Source organism: Callorhinus ursinus, unplaced genomic scaffold (assembly GCF_003265705.2).
Source record: "Callorhinus ursinus isolate GAN/ISIS: 27379988/994484 unplaced genomic scaffold, GSC_fseal_2.0 scaffold3, whole genome shotgun sequence".
NCBI classification, from domain to species: Eukaryota; Metazoa; Chordata; class Mammalia; order Carnivora; family Otariidae; genus Callorhinus; species Callorhinus ursinus.
Genome location: NW_027397065.1, coordinates 26,883,564 through 26,902,369, shown reverse-complemented (window position 1 = coordinate 26,902,369; position 18,806 = coordinate 26,883,564). Strand labels below are relative to the sequence as shown.

The 18,806-nt window shown below is 40.2% G+C and overlaps 1 long non-coding RNA gene across 1 annotated transcript; it reads right to left on the bottom strand.

The window, feature by feature from the left end:
* Positions 1–1,275: 1,275 nt before the first annotated feature.
* LOC141371384 (uncharacterized) lies at positions 1,276–2,508 on the bottom strand. The gene is made up of 2 exons (XR_012376320.1): positions 2,369–2,508; positions 1,276–2,171 (listed from the first exon to the last, which is right to left on the bottom strand). It is a non-coding gene; the product is annotated as an uncharacterized lncRNA (long non-coding RNA).
* Positions 2,509–18,806: the final 16,298 nt, after the last annotated feature.

The following is an 18,806-nucleotide window of genomic DNA, read 5'->3' as shown; positions in this document are numbered from 1 at the left end:
CACTTCCGTGCAAGCTCCGTCACAGCAAGGACCCTGTTTCTTGTTCACCATCGAATCTCCCCATGCCTCATGATTGGTGACACGAAAGGCAAGGTTGCCACCTAGTGTTTAGACGCGGAGATGTGTGGGACCAGCAATACCATTTTTTTTTTTTAATTGTGTATCAGTGTATACAAAGTCAAATTTTTACAACCTGCTACAACAAAGACCAGAATTTACCAAGGGAGCATAATTCCCCACAAAGTGTCTCTTAAGAGGCCCCACACAGATTCTTTGCATTCTCATGGGTTTCTGCCAAAAGCAGAGACACTGTCTTTGTTAGCTACTACGGAAATCCAAAGCAACCAAGACAGATGCGTAGCTCAGTTTCACAAGGTCGCAAGCATATTCTCCAGACTGTGTTTCCTTCCATTCCACCTGCCTTCAAGGTCAGGATGTGCTGCTTATAAAATTAGTGAAACCCATGTTAAAGAAAAGAGCAATCCATCATCTCAATTGCTTATTGCCCTGGTAACATAGGGAAGGATGCATCTTTAAGGTTCAGGAACGCATGATCCATTCAGACCCGTAAGTGGTTGTGGCCAAGCAAGAGATTTACTGCACTGAAAAATCTTGGTAGCCCCAGGCTGCCTATTTTCTACTTCCAGCCATGCTGAAGACTGGCAAGCAAAGAAGGGGAAGCTGTGAAAAGTAGCCAGATGAGGGTGGTACCAGGGGAACCCATTTAATAAAGAGCCTCAGTGAGGCTCCTAAGATATCACTCTGGGAAACTGGGTTATTAGAAATGACAGAAAATGGGTGGTGAGATGCGCCAGTGGAGGGGAATAACCATGGCAACCAAACTATCCATTTTCTTATTATTTCACTTTCCTTGAGACTAAAAATAGATCAAGTGTAGGTCATTGTAAACAAGACCAGCAATGGTTTACATCTCCTGTTACAGCTTTTCCTGGCTTTTTTTGTGGGCTTGTAAGGAAATGCCCTCCTAACATAGGAAAATAATCACATGCCTTTTGTTCTATCTAGTCTTTGCTATGTATTACCCTAATGCACATAGTGTTCTATTTTTACTTCAGAATATATTTTCTAAGAGCAAGTAAGAAACAATTATGGAATTATAAAGCCGAATTACAATGTGTTTTGGAAACCACTTTCTCAAAGCAGGATTTTCCCCCCCATCCTAAGAGATCTAGGTTCTATTTAAATCTCTGTAGTAACAAGGAACTTAATACTTCATGATGTAGCAATTCTATTATTAAACAAATCATTGGAAAGTTATTTATCTTTTTCTGTTTATTCATGCACCTGATATTAATTTAGCATCTATGCTGTACCAAGCACTGTGCTGGGCACTTCAGATCTAGCGGTGAACAAAATGAACCCAGTCCCTGAATGTATAGAGGTTATAGTCTGCTTCTCTGTGACTTCCCTCTGGATATCTGCAACTAGAAACATTATAGAACAAGACAATTATCTTTTTCTGAGAGTCCTCTGAAGTTTGTAGAGATCCTTTAGATTTTTTCTGACCAACACAGCTTATGGAGTCAGTGAGGATTCCTTGGCTGCAAGCAAGCAAAACAATGAACAAAGGCCCTGGCAAAAAAAAAAAAAGAAAAGAAAAGAAAAGAAAAAAATGGATCCACTTGAGGGAAATAGGATAGCTCAGAAAATTGAAGGGCGAGTGGAAGAATCAGGCTTGGAGAAAGCAGAACAGTGGCAAGTTTGAGCATCTAAATAGCAGGACTAATGAACTGTGTTTTCAAGGTCCTGCTATTGTTTCAGTAACAATTTTTTTCCTTTGTCCCTCTGATCAAGACTGAAATTTCAAGGAGAGAGAATCTGATTGGCTTGGCTGGGGTCCCATGCCCACCCCATGCTGGGGACGGTGGTGGAACTTCTTGATGTTCACACAGAATGTAGTCAATGAAGCAACGGGTGTTCCTGCAAAGAAAGACCAAGAAACTGCCAGAATGGGGCGCCTGTTCCTGCAAATAAAAATCAAGAAACTGCCAGAATGGGGCGCCTGAGTGGTTCAGTTGGTTAAGCGGCTGCCTTGGGCTCGGGTCACGATCCCAGGGTCCTGGGCTTGAGTCCTGCATCAGGTCTCCCTGCTCAGTGGAGAGCCTGCTTCTCCCTCTCCCTCTGCGTGCCGCTCTTCCTGCTTGTGCTCTCTTTCTGTCAAATAAATAAATAAAATCTTAAAAAAAAAAAAAAGAAACTGCTAGAAAGAGGAAGAGGGGATATTGGTGACAAAATCAACAGATGACCGTACAGCCGCCATCTTAATCACCATCCTTTGGGCAGACAAGACCACTTGGAAACAGAGATGGAAAGGGAAACCTGGAGCTCCCCCCTTAGAAAGTAACACTTGCCTGCAAGGTCTGATAGATTTATCTCATCTCTCGAGTAAGAACCCCCAGGTCTGCCTCACTTTCCTCCTGTGATCCTCAGGATGATCCTGACAACGTCATCCTTGTTGGTCTTACTCCGTTCCGAATTCATTTTTCCCTGGGAGGCACAGGAGAGGCCCAGTCAGGCAGTGATGAAGGGCTCTTGGCTCTTCCTTTTGAAAGCTGCCTGCTGGGTCCAGCCCAAGCACCAATGCTGTCTCAAAGCTTGCTTTATTTCCAAACAAATATGTTTATAACCTCAAATTGGGATCCGCGTCCATTCCTCATTTCACCATCTTACCCGTGAATGTATCATACAGCACTTCGCGAATGTAAATGAGTTTAGTTGGTTTCAAGTGCTTGTTCTTGGGAATCAGGCAGTTTTGCTTAAAGTACACACAGGAACATCCTAGATTTTTGCTGGAGATTAACATGAAAACTAAATATTTGTGTATCTATTTCACAAAAGGGAAAAGTCATTAACTTTCTCCACTACTCTAGCAGGTCCCTATTTTTTTTTTTTTTGAGATTATTATAGAATCTCACATGATGTCTGCAGGCTCCTGTGTGCTTTGGAATAGAATTCACTTGGGCCCAGTGTTATAAAGTCTCTTAAAGCTGCCAGGTGTGTGTACTCTTATTTACACGGCCTGCCTTGGTTGGACCCAGTCTAATTTGCATACCTATCTCCTTGCTAAAAAAAGGCCAGCGAGCTATTGGTTAGATCTGCCTTCACCTTGCAGAGCTCAGCTGTGTTTAAAAGAGGAAGGGCTTTACAACCAGAAAGACCCAGGTTTAAGCCCTATTCCTGTCTCATACTAGTTGTGTGGCCTTGGTCCAGTTTTTTAACCGTTTTAACCGTTTCTAGGTCTCAATTTTCTCATCTGGAAAATGGATATAACCTCATCGGGGGTTTGGATTGCTTCTGACTGACAGAAATCACCCAGTTATTTTAACAGAGAACTTCCTATGAAGAACTGTCAACCAAGTACTGAAGAGATGAAAAGGGAAAAAGGAAACACCAAAAATAGCCGTCTTAGCAAGCGGCCACCACCCTAGAACCGGGGGAAGGAATGGGGATTGGTAAGGCTGAGAAGCCTGAGGAGGGACCCTGAGAACGGGCACTGCTCCGCTGTACCGTTGCCTCAGGAGCTGGAAGGCACCCTCTGCGGGGTGAGGTCCAGCCCTCTGAGGAGGGGACACGGAATTGCGGGACTGGGGTCTCAGGGGATGGAGTGGTGCTAGTTCTGCGAGCGTTGGAAGAAACACAAACCAGAATCAACTGCGCTGCTGGCCCTGGGAAGGACGGTGCTGACGGGAAGGAATGGAAGACAGAAAGCAACAGGAGGTACACAGGAAGGAGCGGGTCCCCTTCCCTCCGGCCTTGTAGTTAGTTTCCCTCTAGTGCCCCCTATTGGCAAACCCCAGCTGAGAAAGGAGACCGGAGGTTTGTGGAGTCCCCGCCCCACAGTCACAGAGGATGAAAGGCTGGCAAACAGCAACTTTCTAACTGGCCACTTTGGCTACTCGGCATCTTTCTTCCACACAAGAGCTTTCCTATGGACTTCCATACACGGAAACGAAGATGTTCTCAACCTCATTGCACTTCAGTGTCCCAGCAGTCCCTCAAAGTCCCAGCGGTCATTGTATCTACCTCTGGGACAGTTACATCATTCATCTTTGAGCTGTCTTAGTTACTCTCAACTTTGAAGTCTCACCAGAACATTCTGTTACTGAAACACTAAATTTTCTTGTGTAAAATTAGTAAGGGGGAAAAGAAGAAGAAATACAAAATTAGTTTATATGAGGGGTTGAAAAACTCCAACTCACAGGTCAAATCCAAATTTAAAAATAAAGTTTTATAGGAACATAGCCACACCGATTGATTTACATATTGTCTCTGGCAGCTGTGGGGCTATAATAATACATTTGGGTGTTTGCAACACAGACCATATAAGCCTAACATATTTGTTATCTGACTCTTTACAGAAAAAAAGTTTTATTCTGCTTTATCTACACACACACGCATTTCAAAAAACTGGTTTATTCCAAGTTTTCTACCCTCTCTGTTAGAACCTCAGTTAGTTCTTTACTTGGTGAGCTGACACAAATATTCATTCCTGAATGAATGTCAGAATGAATTCAGAAGTGTCTGAATCCTCAGTGATTCTGCCTTTTTATGGTTGCTGGAGTTTTCCATTAACTTTTATTATTGGTCATGGAAGTGCTAAGATACAGATCAGAGAATCCCTGAGTTCTGGACATGGTTCTCCTTACATTCATTTTGTAGTAGCAACACAATCAGCTCCTGGTTATCGGAATCAATCATCTCAGCCAGAAGAGTGATATTCTTTACCTGTTGGTTCAGGGACACGAGGACCCCAAAATGACCAGTGGCAGTCTCATTTTCCACTTCAACGGAACCATTGTTGTGTAGGCAATGGGAATCATTCTTCTCTCCAGACCAGTACAGATCATTACTGCACAGATGGGAGGCAAGAATTCTGCAAGAAGGTTATTAGATGTAATAGTGAGAGGAGCCACTCCTACAACCACCCCTTGATTGCTAGACGCATGTATGCTGGCTATGGATGAAAGAGCGCCAAAGAGCATACATATACCATATCCTGTAGATAGAACCCCATGCATTCAGGATATTGTCTTTCAACTGGCACCATAACCTGGATTTCAATGGGCATCGCATGATTCTGTTGGGCCAGCTGCTTCTGGGTGATGGAAAACATGGTAAGGCAGACAGGCATCTGGTGTGTAGTGTCTTCTGTGCAACCTGGTACAAAAGGCATCAGTGCCAGCGACAAATCAGGCATTCCTCCAAGGCAGTGGGTGATCACTACGATCTTAGGCAAATGAAAGAGGCCAGCTTAGCCAAACATCCATGGGATACTCTCCATCTCCAGTCCTATTTGGGGGTACTTTTTGCTCCTTGCTTTTCTTTTTTTCTAAAAATGGTCCTCTCATGAATTCTCTCCTCCTGAGCCTCTTATAACTGCTGTCAATGGCTTCTCACCAGGACGAGCTTCCTCTGCAGGGACCTGGGAGGCTTCCAAGCCACTGAGGGAGTTCTTGCTGCTGAACAGCCTGGGCAATGGCTTTCTAGACCCCTTCAGACCTCATGACAGCTGCATCCTAATTCACATAATTCTCCATGGCTGTTCAGCAAGAGTAGGTATCATGGGCTTGGAAAAGGAGTTCCTTTCTTCCTTCCTTTCTTTTTTCTTAAAGATTTTTATTTATTTATTTGTCAGAGAGCACACACAAGCAGGGGGAGCGGCAGGCAGAGGGAGTAGCAGGTTCCCTGTTGAGCAAGGAGTCTGATTCGGGGCTGGATGCCAGGACCCTGGGATCATGACCTAAGCCCAAGGCAGACACTTAACTGACTGAGCCACCCGGGCATCCCAGGAGTTACTTCTTTCTTTGGGCCCAGTGACTCTCTTTGGGTCAGGATGAGGCCAGCCTCGTGTGTTTAAACCCCAGACAATGTTTTAGGTCCACTATGTGTGGCTCTATGGACATTGCCTAACCCCTTCTTTAGCATTTAATGCAATTTACTTGACATGAATTAAATCCTTATATTGGTCATTTCTGCTAGGGTCATGCTTAGTGAAAGTAATTCCAGTACATGATTATCAAAAGTAACACCAGGGGCGCCTGGGTGGCTCAGTTGGTTAAGCGACTGCCTTCGGCTCAGGTCATGATCCTGGAGTCCTGGGATCGAGTCCCACGTCGGGCTCCCTGCTCAGCAGGGAGTCTGCTTTTCCCTCTGACCCTCTTCCCTCTCGTGCTCTCTGTCTCTCATTCTCTCTCTCTCAAATAAATAAATAAAATCTTAAAAAAAAAAAAAGTAACACTGGGGTTTCATTGGCCCCAAACAATCATTACATGGCATCCTGGAAAGGAATAAAAAGCAAGATTTTGAATAAGCTCAAATAGGACTACTGATTTGTAATTATGTAAGTATGTAAGTTCTTTTTAATCTAATAAGAGCAATCTAATAAGAGCAATAATAGAGTTTGTGTATTGCACATTTTGAATAAGTTTCCCAGTTTGTAGTTGGCCTTTCAATTTTTTTAAAAAAGATTTTACTTATTTGAGAGAGAGAGAGGGAGAAGTAGACGCCCTGCTGAGCAGGGAGCCTGACCTGGGGCTCAATCCCAGGACCATGGGATCATGACCTAAGCTGAAGGGAGACGCTTAACCGAGGACTGAGCCACCCAGGCGCCCCTCAATTTTTATACAAAAATGTTTACATTTTTTTGAGGCTAATTTGTCATTTGATCAGAAAAAAATTGTAAATATATCCAAATAACATTTCTTATATTTCTTCGGATTCTTTGAGTCGTTGTGCTATAGAATCAGGGTGGGGCTGGCAGGAAGTCACAAAGCCAGTTCCAGCAGCACTCAACAGTACCTAATGTGCTTGCTGTGTGTGACTCTGGGCTTAACCTCTCTGGGTCTCAGTTTTCTCCTCTGGGAAATGAAATGAGTAGATGAGACGATTTCAAGGTCTCTTCCACTTTAACACTATGATATGAAATGACAGGTGATATGATTTCATTGATGTGACTGATAAAAGGATAAGGCAGGGATTGAATTAGCTAAAGACAACCATAACTTTCATATTTCAATTCAAACTCTTTTGAGCCTAACAAATTTTTTAAGTGTTCAAGATAAAGCAACTATTGATTCATCTGAAATAGACATGGTATATCCGATCTGAGTACATCTTGTTTTTATTTCTCCAGAGAACTGGTGGAAGATCTCTCCAATATTTACTGGTAGCAGAGAAATTCAATCTAGGAGCTTGTAGCTGGCAGCACATGGCTGGTTAATATAAAATCCATACAGCCTACTCAGATGACTCTGAAGGGCATTACAGTGGTTTTTGTTTGAGTCTCTATCTTGTCATGGTTGATCAGAATGCTTCTTTCAATAATAAACAGGGACTTTCTGTATTCCACATAGTCTAACTTGAAATATGAATAAGAGGATGGAGTTAGAGAAAGGTAAGGAAGGAAAAAAGATAAAAAGAAAAAAGCCTTGGATGATGGGTGTCCTGTTAGTTGTATGCGTGTATTGGGATCTGGTCCAACACTCCTCTTAGGAGGTCAGGCACTTGGGAACGCTTCTGGAAAGGGAAGCAGAGATTAGCATGAGAAAAGTACAGCTTGCTCATTTCCGGTCTTGAGGTACCTGTTCGTGTTGAGTACGTTTCCAGGGAAGCCAGACACATAGAATACAGCAAGAGGCCCAAGGAATAACTTGGGTGAGTTCTGGAATTCTGGTCATGAGTTTACATTGTTTGTAAAGGCAGTGTCTGAGTCAGACTTCCTCACAGAGGACCAGGGTGCTGGCCAAGAGGCCCAAGTGGAGATGGGATTTTTAGTGCCTGGGTGTGGATTAGGAATTCAAAAGGTGGAAGGCAGGACTCGTTCATGCATCATGAACATGCAACCAGTGCTGTTGCACAGAACCCACGGCTCAGAAAAATCCCATGGTTGATCGTTAGGGTTTTGCAACTGCTATCCTGAAATTTTAAATAATTTTATTTTTGAATTTATGTTTTATAAGTGAAGTCAGATGTGACCATGGAGCATGACCGGGGGCTTGGGGTCTTGGCTCACCAGCGATGCTGTTTTTTACCACCTGCTCCCAGCTTCTCAGCTGCCGGCGCCCCCAGCAACCACTGGTACCTTAGCCCCTGGTTGGGGCCTGGGAGTGAAGGAGGAAGACTTGGAGCTAGGTATGCTCATTCTTGTTGAGTTGTGGGACTGGGCCTCATTCATCCCAAGTATCCTCGAGCACAAGGGAGTGCAACATCAAATAGCAAATAGAAAACACCATGACAAGTCGGAAGAGACCACAAAATCAAGAAAAAGCTTTTTCTTCTGCTTTTTAAATGAGAGGCCCCATATTTTCATGTTGCACTAGGTCCCACAAATTATGTAGCCAATGCTGGTGAGAGGGATAGGTAATGACTACCCAAGGAGTGAGCTAGGCTGACCTCAGAACACAGCAGGTAGTAAGGGTGAACACCAAATCCAGGGGTGGAGTATAGAGGCCAGAGCTGAGCATTAGAGTCAGGGGTTTGAAGCAGGAGAGATAAGAGAAACTGGAGAAAGTTGAAGTCCAGAAGAAAGCATGGCTAGGGCATTCCGAATATAAATTTCATCAGTGGTTTGTGTTTTGATCTTGTTTTATGCGTGGTTGAGGGTCCATCTGACTCAAATGGCCAAAAATGAAGCCAAACAATGTTGACTATGTTCTAAGCCCAAGTCAGTCCCTGAGAGTGGAAATAAAGACCATCATACATTTTTCTGATCCTGAGGGAGTTTACAGAGGGCTGAGATGTTCCTTTAGCCCTCCTGTATAACAGTATGAATTACCATAATAAAAATTCAGTTGACTGTTAGGCCTTTAACGTGAATAATTCTTGAAAAGAAGACTGTTCCATCATATAACATGCTGTGTGTGTGTGTGTGTGTGTGTGTGTGTGTGTGTTCTAATCTGTGGCGGGAGGAAAAAAAACTTTTATAGTTTCTCTTTTAAGTTTGGTGACTTTAGCCATATATATGAGGGACATTGATAGGAACTATTGCTCCTGATAAATAAGGCTGGAAATCAGAAAGCAAATCCTCCCCATTTGGGATTCCACAACCTTGAGCAGCACCTTGCTAAGCACCTCTGAATTTGTGCAGGGTTTGGGAAAGAAGTGCAAACAATACTCAGCACCTCCACTTATTTTTAACAAAATGGAATTTAAACACAATTGGTACTCTTAATTTGTTCTGAAGCCTTTATAGTTTCAGTTACTCATGTTAACTGCAGTGAGTAGTGGGAAAGTTTTAACCATATTTTGAAGCAGAATTTACTTATCAGAGTGGCAGGGGGAGCAGGGAGGAACTCTGGAAGAAAGTAACACCTGTCTTGTCTGACACTTTACATTTTTATTTATTTAACACACACTCATAGAGTGCTTACTATAGTGTCAGACATTGTCCCAACTGTTTTACCAACACTAATTAATTTAGTGCTCCTAACAATCAGGGCTGGCTTATCCAGTAGGCACAGTGCCTGACTTTTCACAGTCAGGAGGAAAAAAAGTTGAATATAATAATATGAATATATAATAAGGAATTCAACCTGGATTATATGCCCTTAGACCAGTGCAGCTGTAAAATATAATTTTAAATATTATTTTATAGAAGAAGGGGCCCATGGAAGCAAACAAAAATCATAATGTGGTTCTAATAACAACTCCCTCATTACCTTAATTTTATAGGAGAAGTATGAAGCATGCTTAGCAATACACAGCTAATAATGAGAGAGCTGAGACTCTAGTCAAGCGTTGCTTCCAGCGCTCTGTAGAACACGGTGCTGAGCTATTCTGACACGTTCCTCAATGCCGTATTTCACATGACTTTCCCAGACGCTAAAAAATTTGCTCTCAATAAACCAAAACTTTGTGTTTTAATAATTTTAGAAGGTTTTCTATACGTTTGTTACTTAATTCCTGCCTTATTAATTAGGTTATCCTGAACGTAAATCTACTCTTCTGCATGATGCCACGGTATTCTTACCCATTGGTAACCTTATTGAGTATTTTTTATGCACTTGGCACTCTTCTAAGATTTTTTTTTTACAGGTATTAAGTCATTGAGTCCTCATTACCCTATGAGGCAGATAGACTCTATAGATGAGGAAACCCAGGTTAAGAGAGGTTAAGCTACTTGTCCAGTTTCACCCAGCCAGTTGGTAACAATGGAACCCAGGTTTCCTGGCTCCAGAGGGGACCCTCCCAACCAAGGAAGAGCAGCTGCTTTGCACTGTGCAGTATAGAGTGATAGTCTCAGGAGCTTTATTCCTACCCCTCATATTTTTGGACCCAGATGTTATTAAGTCTGCTGTCAACTTTTCAGGGTATCTGCCTTCTCTCTCCCTGTTAGGCAATTAGCTAATAATTTTAGCTATGTCTTGTTTCTAGCACTCACATTTATCACTTGATAAATTCATGGAGTGCTTACCAAGTGCTGTGTCGTGTTTATTTGCTGCTTTCAACTACTGTAATTGAAGAACTAGAGAGTCCATTACTCTGCCAAGTAGCATCAACATGTGCTGTGTGGAGGGAGAGATGTTCTTATAATTGGCCTTGTGATCCTTATTGCCTGGCCTTGTGAAGATGATTTGGGATGCACTGAGGGCCTTTATTGGTTAATGGTCATTTATTTCTTGGTTTTTAGCTAACTTTTCAATAGCAAGTGCTGATAAATTGCATTATTTTATATAAGGGGGTAATATTTAGCATGATACCTTAAATGAGAAGTGGCTCAAAAGAGTTCATTTGCGAGGTAACTGCACTATCTTTACGGTCTTTATTGAATGGTGTGACAAATGATTTAAGTGGAAAATAAAACCCCATTGGGCTATTCTGGATTAGTTTTCCCTTATAGCTCAATCTTGAATACTAGTCCTGAAGTTGGGAGGGACTCAATCTCCCTACCTATATATCTGTTCTCCCAAGTTTTTATGTACAAAGAAATGTTTGTTTTATATCTTGACCTTTGCTCATACCCAAATATCATATGAGGTATATCCTAAATTTTGCCTTCATGACTATTTTAGAGTTTAAAATCTAATTGACCACAACTCTAGGATTTGAAGACTGCTTTCTGCCACCAATTTGATTCTTTTCTATTAGCCTCATTTCAGTTCTTGGTCTTCACAGCCCTCTCAGGAAGCACTGCTACCACGCCCAAGACTTCATGACTGGCCCAAGAATGCTCTGCTGATCGGCAGTTTACAATCCTTCAGAAGCTTGACAGTTTCTGGGCCCCACTGCTTAGTCATTGTGGAAATACCTAAGCCTTTTGTAATCTCTGGAATAATAACTAATATTTTAGATAGGAGGAAAACAAACAAGAGATGAGCCAATTTCTTGAAACATATTCATCTGTTTTTGTTTGTTTGTTTGTTTGTTTTAAAAACGAACCACTCCAGACTACTACTTAAGTCAGAGTTTACAAAGTGGTGACCCATAAGTTAGATTTAGGCCATTGACATGATTTGTTGGGCCTGCATCTTAAACTACACAAATTTTAAATCAATTACTTTCATTTAAAAATCAGGAAATTTTACAAAAAAAAAAAAAAAGATCTCCAGACTTCTCACTTCTTTGGAAATTGTGTGATCTGACAGCATTAGACCCATATTCTTCTATGGTAACAGTGAGCTAGAACTAGAGCAGGCACTGCCTCACGTGCCACAATCCCACATGTAGTCCAATTTGCTTACTTACATTACCTGCCTGTGCCCTGCAGGCATTTGATTTTGTATCCCCTACTGTGAGTCAATGAAAGACACAAGCTCAAAAGTTCAGGACCACAGTATCTTTGCTTAGTTTTCTGCTTAGTTAACATAATCTTAAAAATTGAAATGGAAAAGTAATACAAGCTCATAAAAATTAAAAGTGTATAGCAAAAAGTACAAATTTAGTGACCTCACTGATCTGATAATTCTTTTTTTAAAGATTAATTTTTTAAATTTATTTGAGAGAGAGAGAGAGAATGAGAGAGAGAAAGCACATGAGAGGGGGTAGGGTCAGAGGGAGAAGCAGACTCCCTGCTGAGCAGGGACCCCCCGATGCTGGACCCGATCCAGGGACTCCAGGATCATGACCTGAGCCGAAGGCAGTCGCTTAACCAACTGAACCACCCAGGCACCCTGATCCAATAATTCTTTTTCCTCATTCTCCAGAAATAACGCTGGTAATAGTATCTTTTGTATTTATTTAGATATTTTCTATGAATACAATTTTTTTTTATCCAATTGGGGTTACCTGCTTTTTGTAAGGCTATATGTATATACAACTATTGGGTACCACACATGTGCAAAGAATGCTATAGTGTATTAAAGTAACTATCCATATAATTGACAAAAACTCTTGCTGAAATGTCCAAATATTAGAGAAAAATGTTTTAAAATTATCTGACTAGTTGCCTTCATTAGTCATCCTTTCAGCTCCTTTCTTTATGGAAGGAATCCATCCTTTCAGTAGACATTCACTGAGTTCCCATTATGTTCAAGGCACTCTGCTAGGTAAAGTGGGAAATAGAGAGATGAATTAAAAACAAGATCAACAACACTAACATAAGGAAGAAAGTGATTAATTTTTTCCCAAAAAGGAATAGGGTGAAAGTATTGGATTTTAAATTAAACATGCTCTAATTTCAGTGGACCAAGCCTAAGATTTGAAGGATTACAGAAGTCTAGGAATAATCCAAACTTGAAAAGGTAAATAAGAAAAAGTTTCAGCTGAGTGATTCAATGTCAATTTTGCTAAAGTGAAGTTGAGGTGATAGAACCACAAAGTAGAGATAGAATTAGAGATGTGCCTATGAGAGATTGAGAAAGAAATTTTGCCTTTGAAATCTTATATCTCAGTCACCTGGAAAAAATTATTTCTGTTTGTTGAATACTCTCTTGAATTAGAGCATGGTAAATGCTGCCAATTTTTAAGGAAATAACCAAAACCAAACCAAAAAAACCCATAATATTACCTTAAGGACTTTTCCCCACTATAGTTTTTTGACAGGTGGGGCCTCTTGTAAATAATAGAAAATACCTATTTGTTACAGATCTGCAATCACTTGTGGATACAGAATTATGGGGGACACAAAGCACACCCAAAGTTCTTTCCAAAGAAATATCACCCTTCAAAAATTCTTTATTTTGATCTCCAGCAACCTGATGCTTTCATATACTCAGTGTGGATGAGGAGTTTAAAAGTTATGCAACTCTAGTTTTGACATATATAATGGCTATGTAAGATACTTATTAACATTGGATAAAGCTGGGTGAACTGTTTTTTGCAATTTCTTGTGAGTCTTAAAGTATTTCAAAATATAAAGTTATTTTAAAAATGATCATTCAACAAATTTTCATCCTGCTTTGGAATGTCTTATCTTTTGTCTTGATTGCCTCATTTAGACTTTTAATTTTAAAACTTCTTACTTAAATTATTTTATGGATATTGCTAGTTGAAATATCAATGAACTTGTCTAAATTATTCAAGCAAAAATATCTGTTTTTAGAAATATGTTACATGTTAGAAAAAAAAAGAAGATAGTAGGAAGGGAAAAATGAAGGGGGGGAATCAGAGGGGGAGACCAACCATGAGAGACTATGGACTCTGAGAAACAAACTGAGGGTTCTAGAGGGAAGTGGGTTGGGGGATGGGTTTGCCTGGTGAAGGGTATTAAAGAGGGCATGTATTGAATGGAGCACTGGGTGTTATACACAAACAAAGAATCATGGAACACTACATCAAAAACTAATGATGTAATGTATGGTGATTAATATAACATAATAAAATAAAATTTAAAAAAAGAAAGAAAAGTATTTTATTCTCTCATGAGTCATCTAGGCTAGATTTCTTCAATGACAAAGTTCAGAGGATAATTGTCCAGCCTCAGTTTCTCTTTGCCTTGCTTTAGAACTTTAGATAAGAAAGAACATTTTTCATAATAATCCTGTAAGTCTATAATTTTTTTGTTCTTTTGTCTCAAAAGTGTATGAGCTGTTTGAAATATCAGTAGTACCATAATCAACAACTATTTTTTTGGTATTACTTTGCCAACAGCTTTTTCTCTCCACAACACATATCATACCAATCTATAAATGTGTTATGTTCTATGATAAATTATATAAAACCAATAAATGCCCCATTTCTTATTCTGTATATTAAAAATACTATAAATTCACTTAGAAATATCATTAGAGCCCCCTTAAAAAATTCAGTGCTATGGTCTCCAAAATAGGGCTCACATGTCCCAGGGGATATTCAGGTTGATTCATACTGGTTGTCTAGACTTGAAAAACTAATGTGATCCAAAGCAGTGGTAGCCAATATACTGTGCCAATGGTCTTCAAATATTCATTTAGCCAAAATTTCTCCACAAGATTCTTCATAATCAATTAAGAAAAATTTCTTGTATTCATATTTCTAGTAGATAGTGATTATTCTTTGGGGAGCATGTATCAGTAATTTACATATTTCCATAATTTTCTAAAAAGCATTATGGCCTTTTTAGTGAATCACCAGAGTAATTATTCATCCTTTTCATTCAAGAAAGTATATAGTTTCGGGGCGCCTGGGTGGCTCAGTCATTAAGCGTCTGCCTTCGGCTCAGGTCATGATCCCAGGGTCCTGGGATCGAGCCCCGCATCGGGCTCCCTGCTCGGCGGGAGGCCTGCTTCTCCCTCTCCCACTCCCCCTGCTTGTGTTCCTGCTCTCGCTATCTCTCTCTCTCTGTCAAATAAACAAATAAAATCTTTAAAAAAAAATAGAAAGTATATAGTTTCTGTTTAGAAGGGATCTAGATGCTTTCCAGCCCAGCTGACTACCTACTGCTTGAATCTGCTTTTTGAAATTCTCACCAAGCATTCATCTAGCTTAAATCATGGTATGACCTGGAGAGCCACAGGCTCTGTGGGGAGTGGGTAGGGGAAACCGGAAAAAGTGAATGCTGACCTGGCATAGATCCAGTTCTCTTCATTCACTCATTGAACAAGAGCAGCTGGGATACCATCTGATTCAGTTAATTAGCTCCTTTGTCAGATTTAATAGGCAGAAAGCATTCCATTGCTCAAGGTAGTGACCCTTGAGCTGAATCTTAAGGATGAGTAGGAGTTAGCCATCCAAAAATACAGCAATTGGGCCCAACCATTTGAATGGCAAAATATGTCACCTCACATAAGCTATGAAAGAGGTATGTCAGAGCAAATGGGAGAGTAAGCACCTCCAGAAAAATCTTCATAAAATTAAAAAGAAAACTGGTAAAAATCATAAGTCAACTTTTTCAGAACTTTAGATATTTAGTCAAAGGCTTGTAGCAATCTGGGGAGTGTTTGTTCAAGAAAAATGGCTGAATCTCAGCAAAAACTGTGAGACTTATGGCATTTAACTTGCCCTTTGCCCATTCCCCACTCTCTAGCTCCATGATAGCTTTGAAAATAAACAACCTGCAATCATGTTGAAAACTGGCAACCTGGCAGCCACTGAAGGTTGCAGAATGGAATTGGACCTCCTTCAAAACCTCGTTCCCAGAGAATTGTCAGTGTTTGACTTGTCTGGTAGTTCCCTGAAAGATTCTACTTGCAAGTCTGTCTTTATTTGACATGACTCAGAGTGGAGCTCATCTAGTGGATAAAACCTTTTCACCAGCAGTGTTTATTAAAACAATTAATGGCAATTGTTTAAAATTTGTGGCTGCCAACGGTAATATATAACGTTAGGATAAAAAACAGGCTAACCGAAAAGTTTAAAGGAAAAGATGGTGAATAAGATATCCATAGGGACTTTGAAAAGCTGACATATTCCTAGATTCCTAGGAATCTAGAAGGTCAAGTGCATGCATAGGACTATGTATGCCCAGGACTCTGTGCATGCTGAGAAAGACCTGAGAACGCCCTAAGCTCTTAGCTCTGGATGACCTTGAGGGTCTGTGCATGTAGAAAGTGAAGGCTAAGGCAGAGTTGTTAATTTTCTGACTGAGTGTTGAAGGCATGCTCCAATATACAGACACATGGCCCCTTGAGAGACTCACTGATTTTAGGCATTTAAGGAAATCTCTGCCCAATCATCACCTGACCACTAAGCTAACTGAGCAGACTTCAGCAGTGACATATGACAAGGAACACAGACTTTTTCATTCAGAAAAGCCACTAAAACAAACAAACAAACAACAAACAGCAACAAATCCTGAGAAGTGGGAAGTATCTGATTTCCAGAGTTGCCACAATTTATTATTTAAACATCCAGTTTTCAACAAAAAATTACAAGATGTGCAAAGAAATAAGAAAATATGGCCCATACACGGGGGGAGGAGGGAAGCAGCACTTAATAGTAACGGTCCCTGGTAAGTCCCAAATGGTGAAATCACTAGACAAGGACTTTATTTTTAAAGATTTTATTTATTTGAGAGAGAGAGAGAGCATGCACGCGTGCGAACGAGGGGTGGAGGGGCAAGCAGACAAGCAGATTCCCCGCTGAGCAGAGAGCCTGATGCAGGACCCAATCCCAGGACCCTGGGATCATGACCTGAGCCGAAAGCAGACACTCAACTGATTGAGCCACCCAGGCACCCCTAGACAAGGACTTTAAATCAGCTATTGGCCAAGAAACAATGAAAAGATGCTCAACATCATTAGCCATTAGGAAAATGCAAATCAAAACCATTTAATACCCATTAGGATCGCCATACTAAACAACAACAACAACAACAGTAATAATAAATGTTGGAAAAAATGTGGAGAAATTGGGGCCACAGAATACAGCAGTAGAAAAGGGTCCAATCTATCTAACAAACCTTATTTTGGTAAGTGAAATCTCCTTCACTTCAGAGGCAAGAAAAATATCTATAGGTTATCAGGACACTTTCTAGCATTTTCCAAATTATTCAAGTACCCACAAATCATACTGAGGTGTCCCAAAAGCATCTACTTGAAAGAGCAAAGGAAAATTTTATGGGATAATTTAGTGGATTAAATGCTAGAGGCACATTCTTGAGACATACATTCCTCCTTGTAGATGCTTGACTTCTCTCTGTTGTGAAGAACCATAGATCCTGGTTGAAATGATTTGTCTAAAGGTCAGATGAAGTATCTTGCAGGCCAGCAACGTTCTGTCTCTAGTGCCATAGGAACCAATACAATTCAGCTTTGGAGGCACATGCTATTTAGCTTTACAAGGTATTATTTTGATATGTAAAACTGATTAATCTCTTCAACTCTAGGCTATTGTGCATTTGAATCTTTTCTCAACAAAAAATAAATGAGTACTTTCTGTAAAATGTATGACAAATTTGTGATTGTATGGGTTAGGATAAAGCAAGCAAGGTACTGGAAAATAAACCACATTAAATATAATTTAGTCCTTTATTTACATGATAAATGTTAGTGGTCTCCTTATAGGCATATATTGAAAGTAAGCATAGTAGCCTTTGTAAAGTTACTGGTCAATTCTGAATTCCCCTGGATAGCCTTATCATTCCATTACTTTGTAAGATATTTTTAACCGGTAACCATAAATCACCTTCTATTATATTAAAGATTCTGGCTGTGATGAATGTGGCAGTTACCCCTGAGTCGGTAAAATGTATTCAGGTGTTGCCAAGTCCGGTCAGATGTTCAACTAGTTGAACGTGTCTCATTCTGCTTTTGCTTAAAAGAGAGTAAATTTTGTTAAATCAGACAGATTTCTTGTTTCCATTTTTCCCACTTATTAAAATAGTTACTAGTAGCTTTCAATAAAAATAATTATTTTTATTTTTCCTCGCTAACTTATGTCTCAGTAAGTCAAAGTCTAAGTACTTGAATGATATCTTCAAGCACAAAGTGAAAAATGGGATTCAAATTGGTTTTAATCTTGAGATATTCAGAAAAACATAAGTCAGAGCAATGTATTGGCATAGGGTTGGTGTTGAATGAGAGATCTTGATAATAGTCTTATGTTCTAAACTGTACACCTTACACTGTAAAAAAAAGTTTAAAAATAGAATAAAATCTTGTTTTGGCATGTGTGCCTAATTGAATTTTTAAAATATTTTATTTACTTATTTATTTAGAGAGAGACAATGAGAGTGAGTTGGGGGGAAGGGGCAGAGGGAGAGTGAAAGAGAGAACCTCAAGCAGACTTCATGCTGAGGACAGAGCCCAATGCGGGGCTTGATCTCATGACCCCAAGATCATGACCTGGCTTTTGATGACCAAAATCAAGAGCCAGACACTTAATCAACTGAGCCACCAAGGCACCCCCCTAATTGAATTTTTGATACTTCTTAAGGCAGTTTTTTACGTTTAGACATTTTTCTCCTCCAACCAAACCTTTTAATGAATGGTCTTAGAATATCCCTCAGTGGCACCTTCCTTATCCTTCCTGGAGGCCTCAGAGCTAATTTATTTTGTTGGAGCCACTTGGACACAGAAAGCTGGCAGCCTTCCCTGGCAGATGGTCAGGCTGAGCACACCTTCCACAAGTCTATTCTTTATTTTTCTCTTTCTTTTCCAAAAACTCCAATCAAAGAAACTGAAATTCAAAGCAAAATCAAGGACACCTTGATTGAAACAAGACTGGAAGAAGAGCCTCCAATCTAGAGCAGCTTTTTTAAGCAGAATCTTTTTTATCATCTAATATGTCAGATCATTCAGTCATTGCAGGTTTGTATTGGGGTGGAATAATATCCTGTCTTTCTGAATGTAGAAAAACCTAAAGAAAGGAAAAAGAGGTGGAGGGATAGATTAATCAGTCTTAGAAGACCAAAAATGTACCTTGAGAGGTGACCAATATTTCAAGGAGCCACTTCTTTCATAGCTATTTAGTAAACAGGCTTTGGTGTTAGG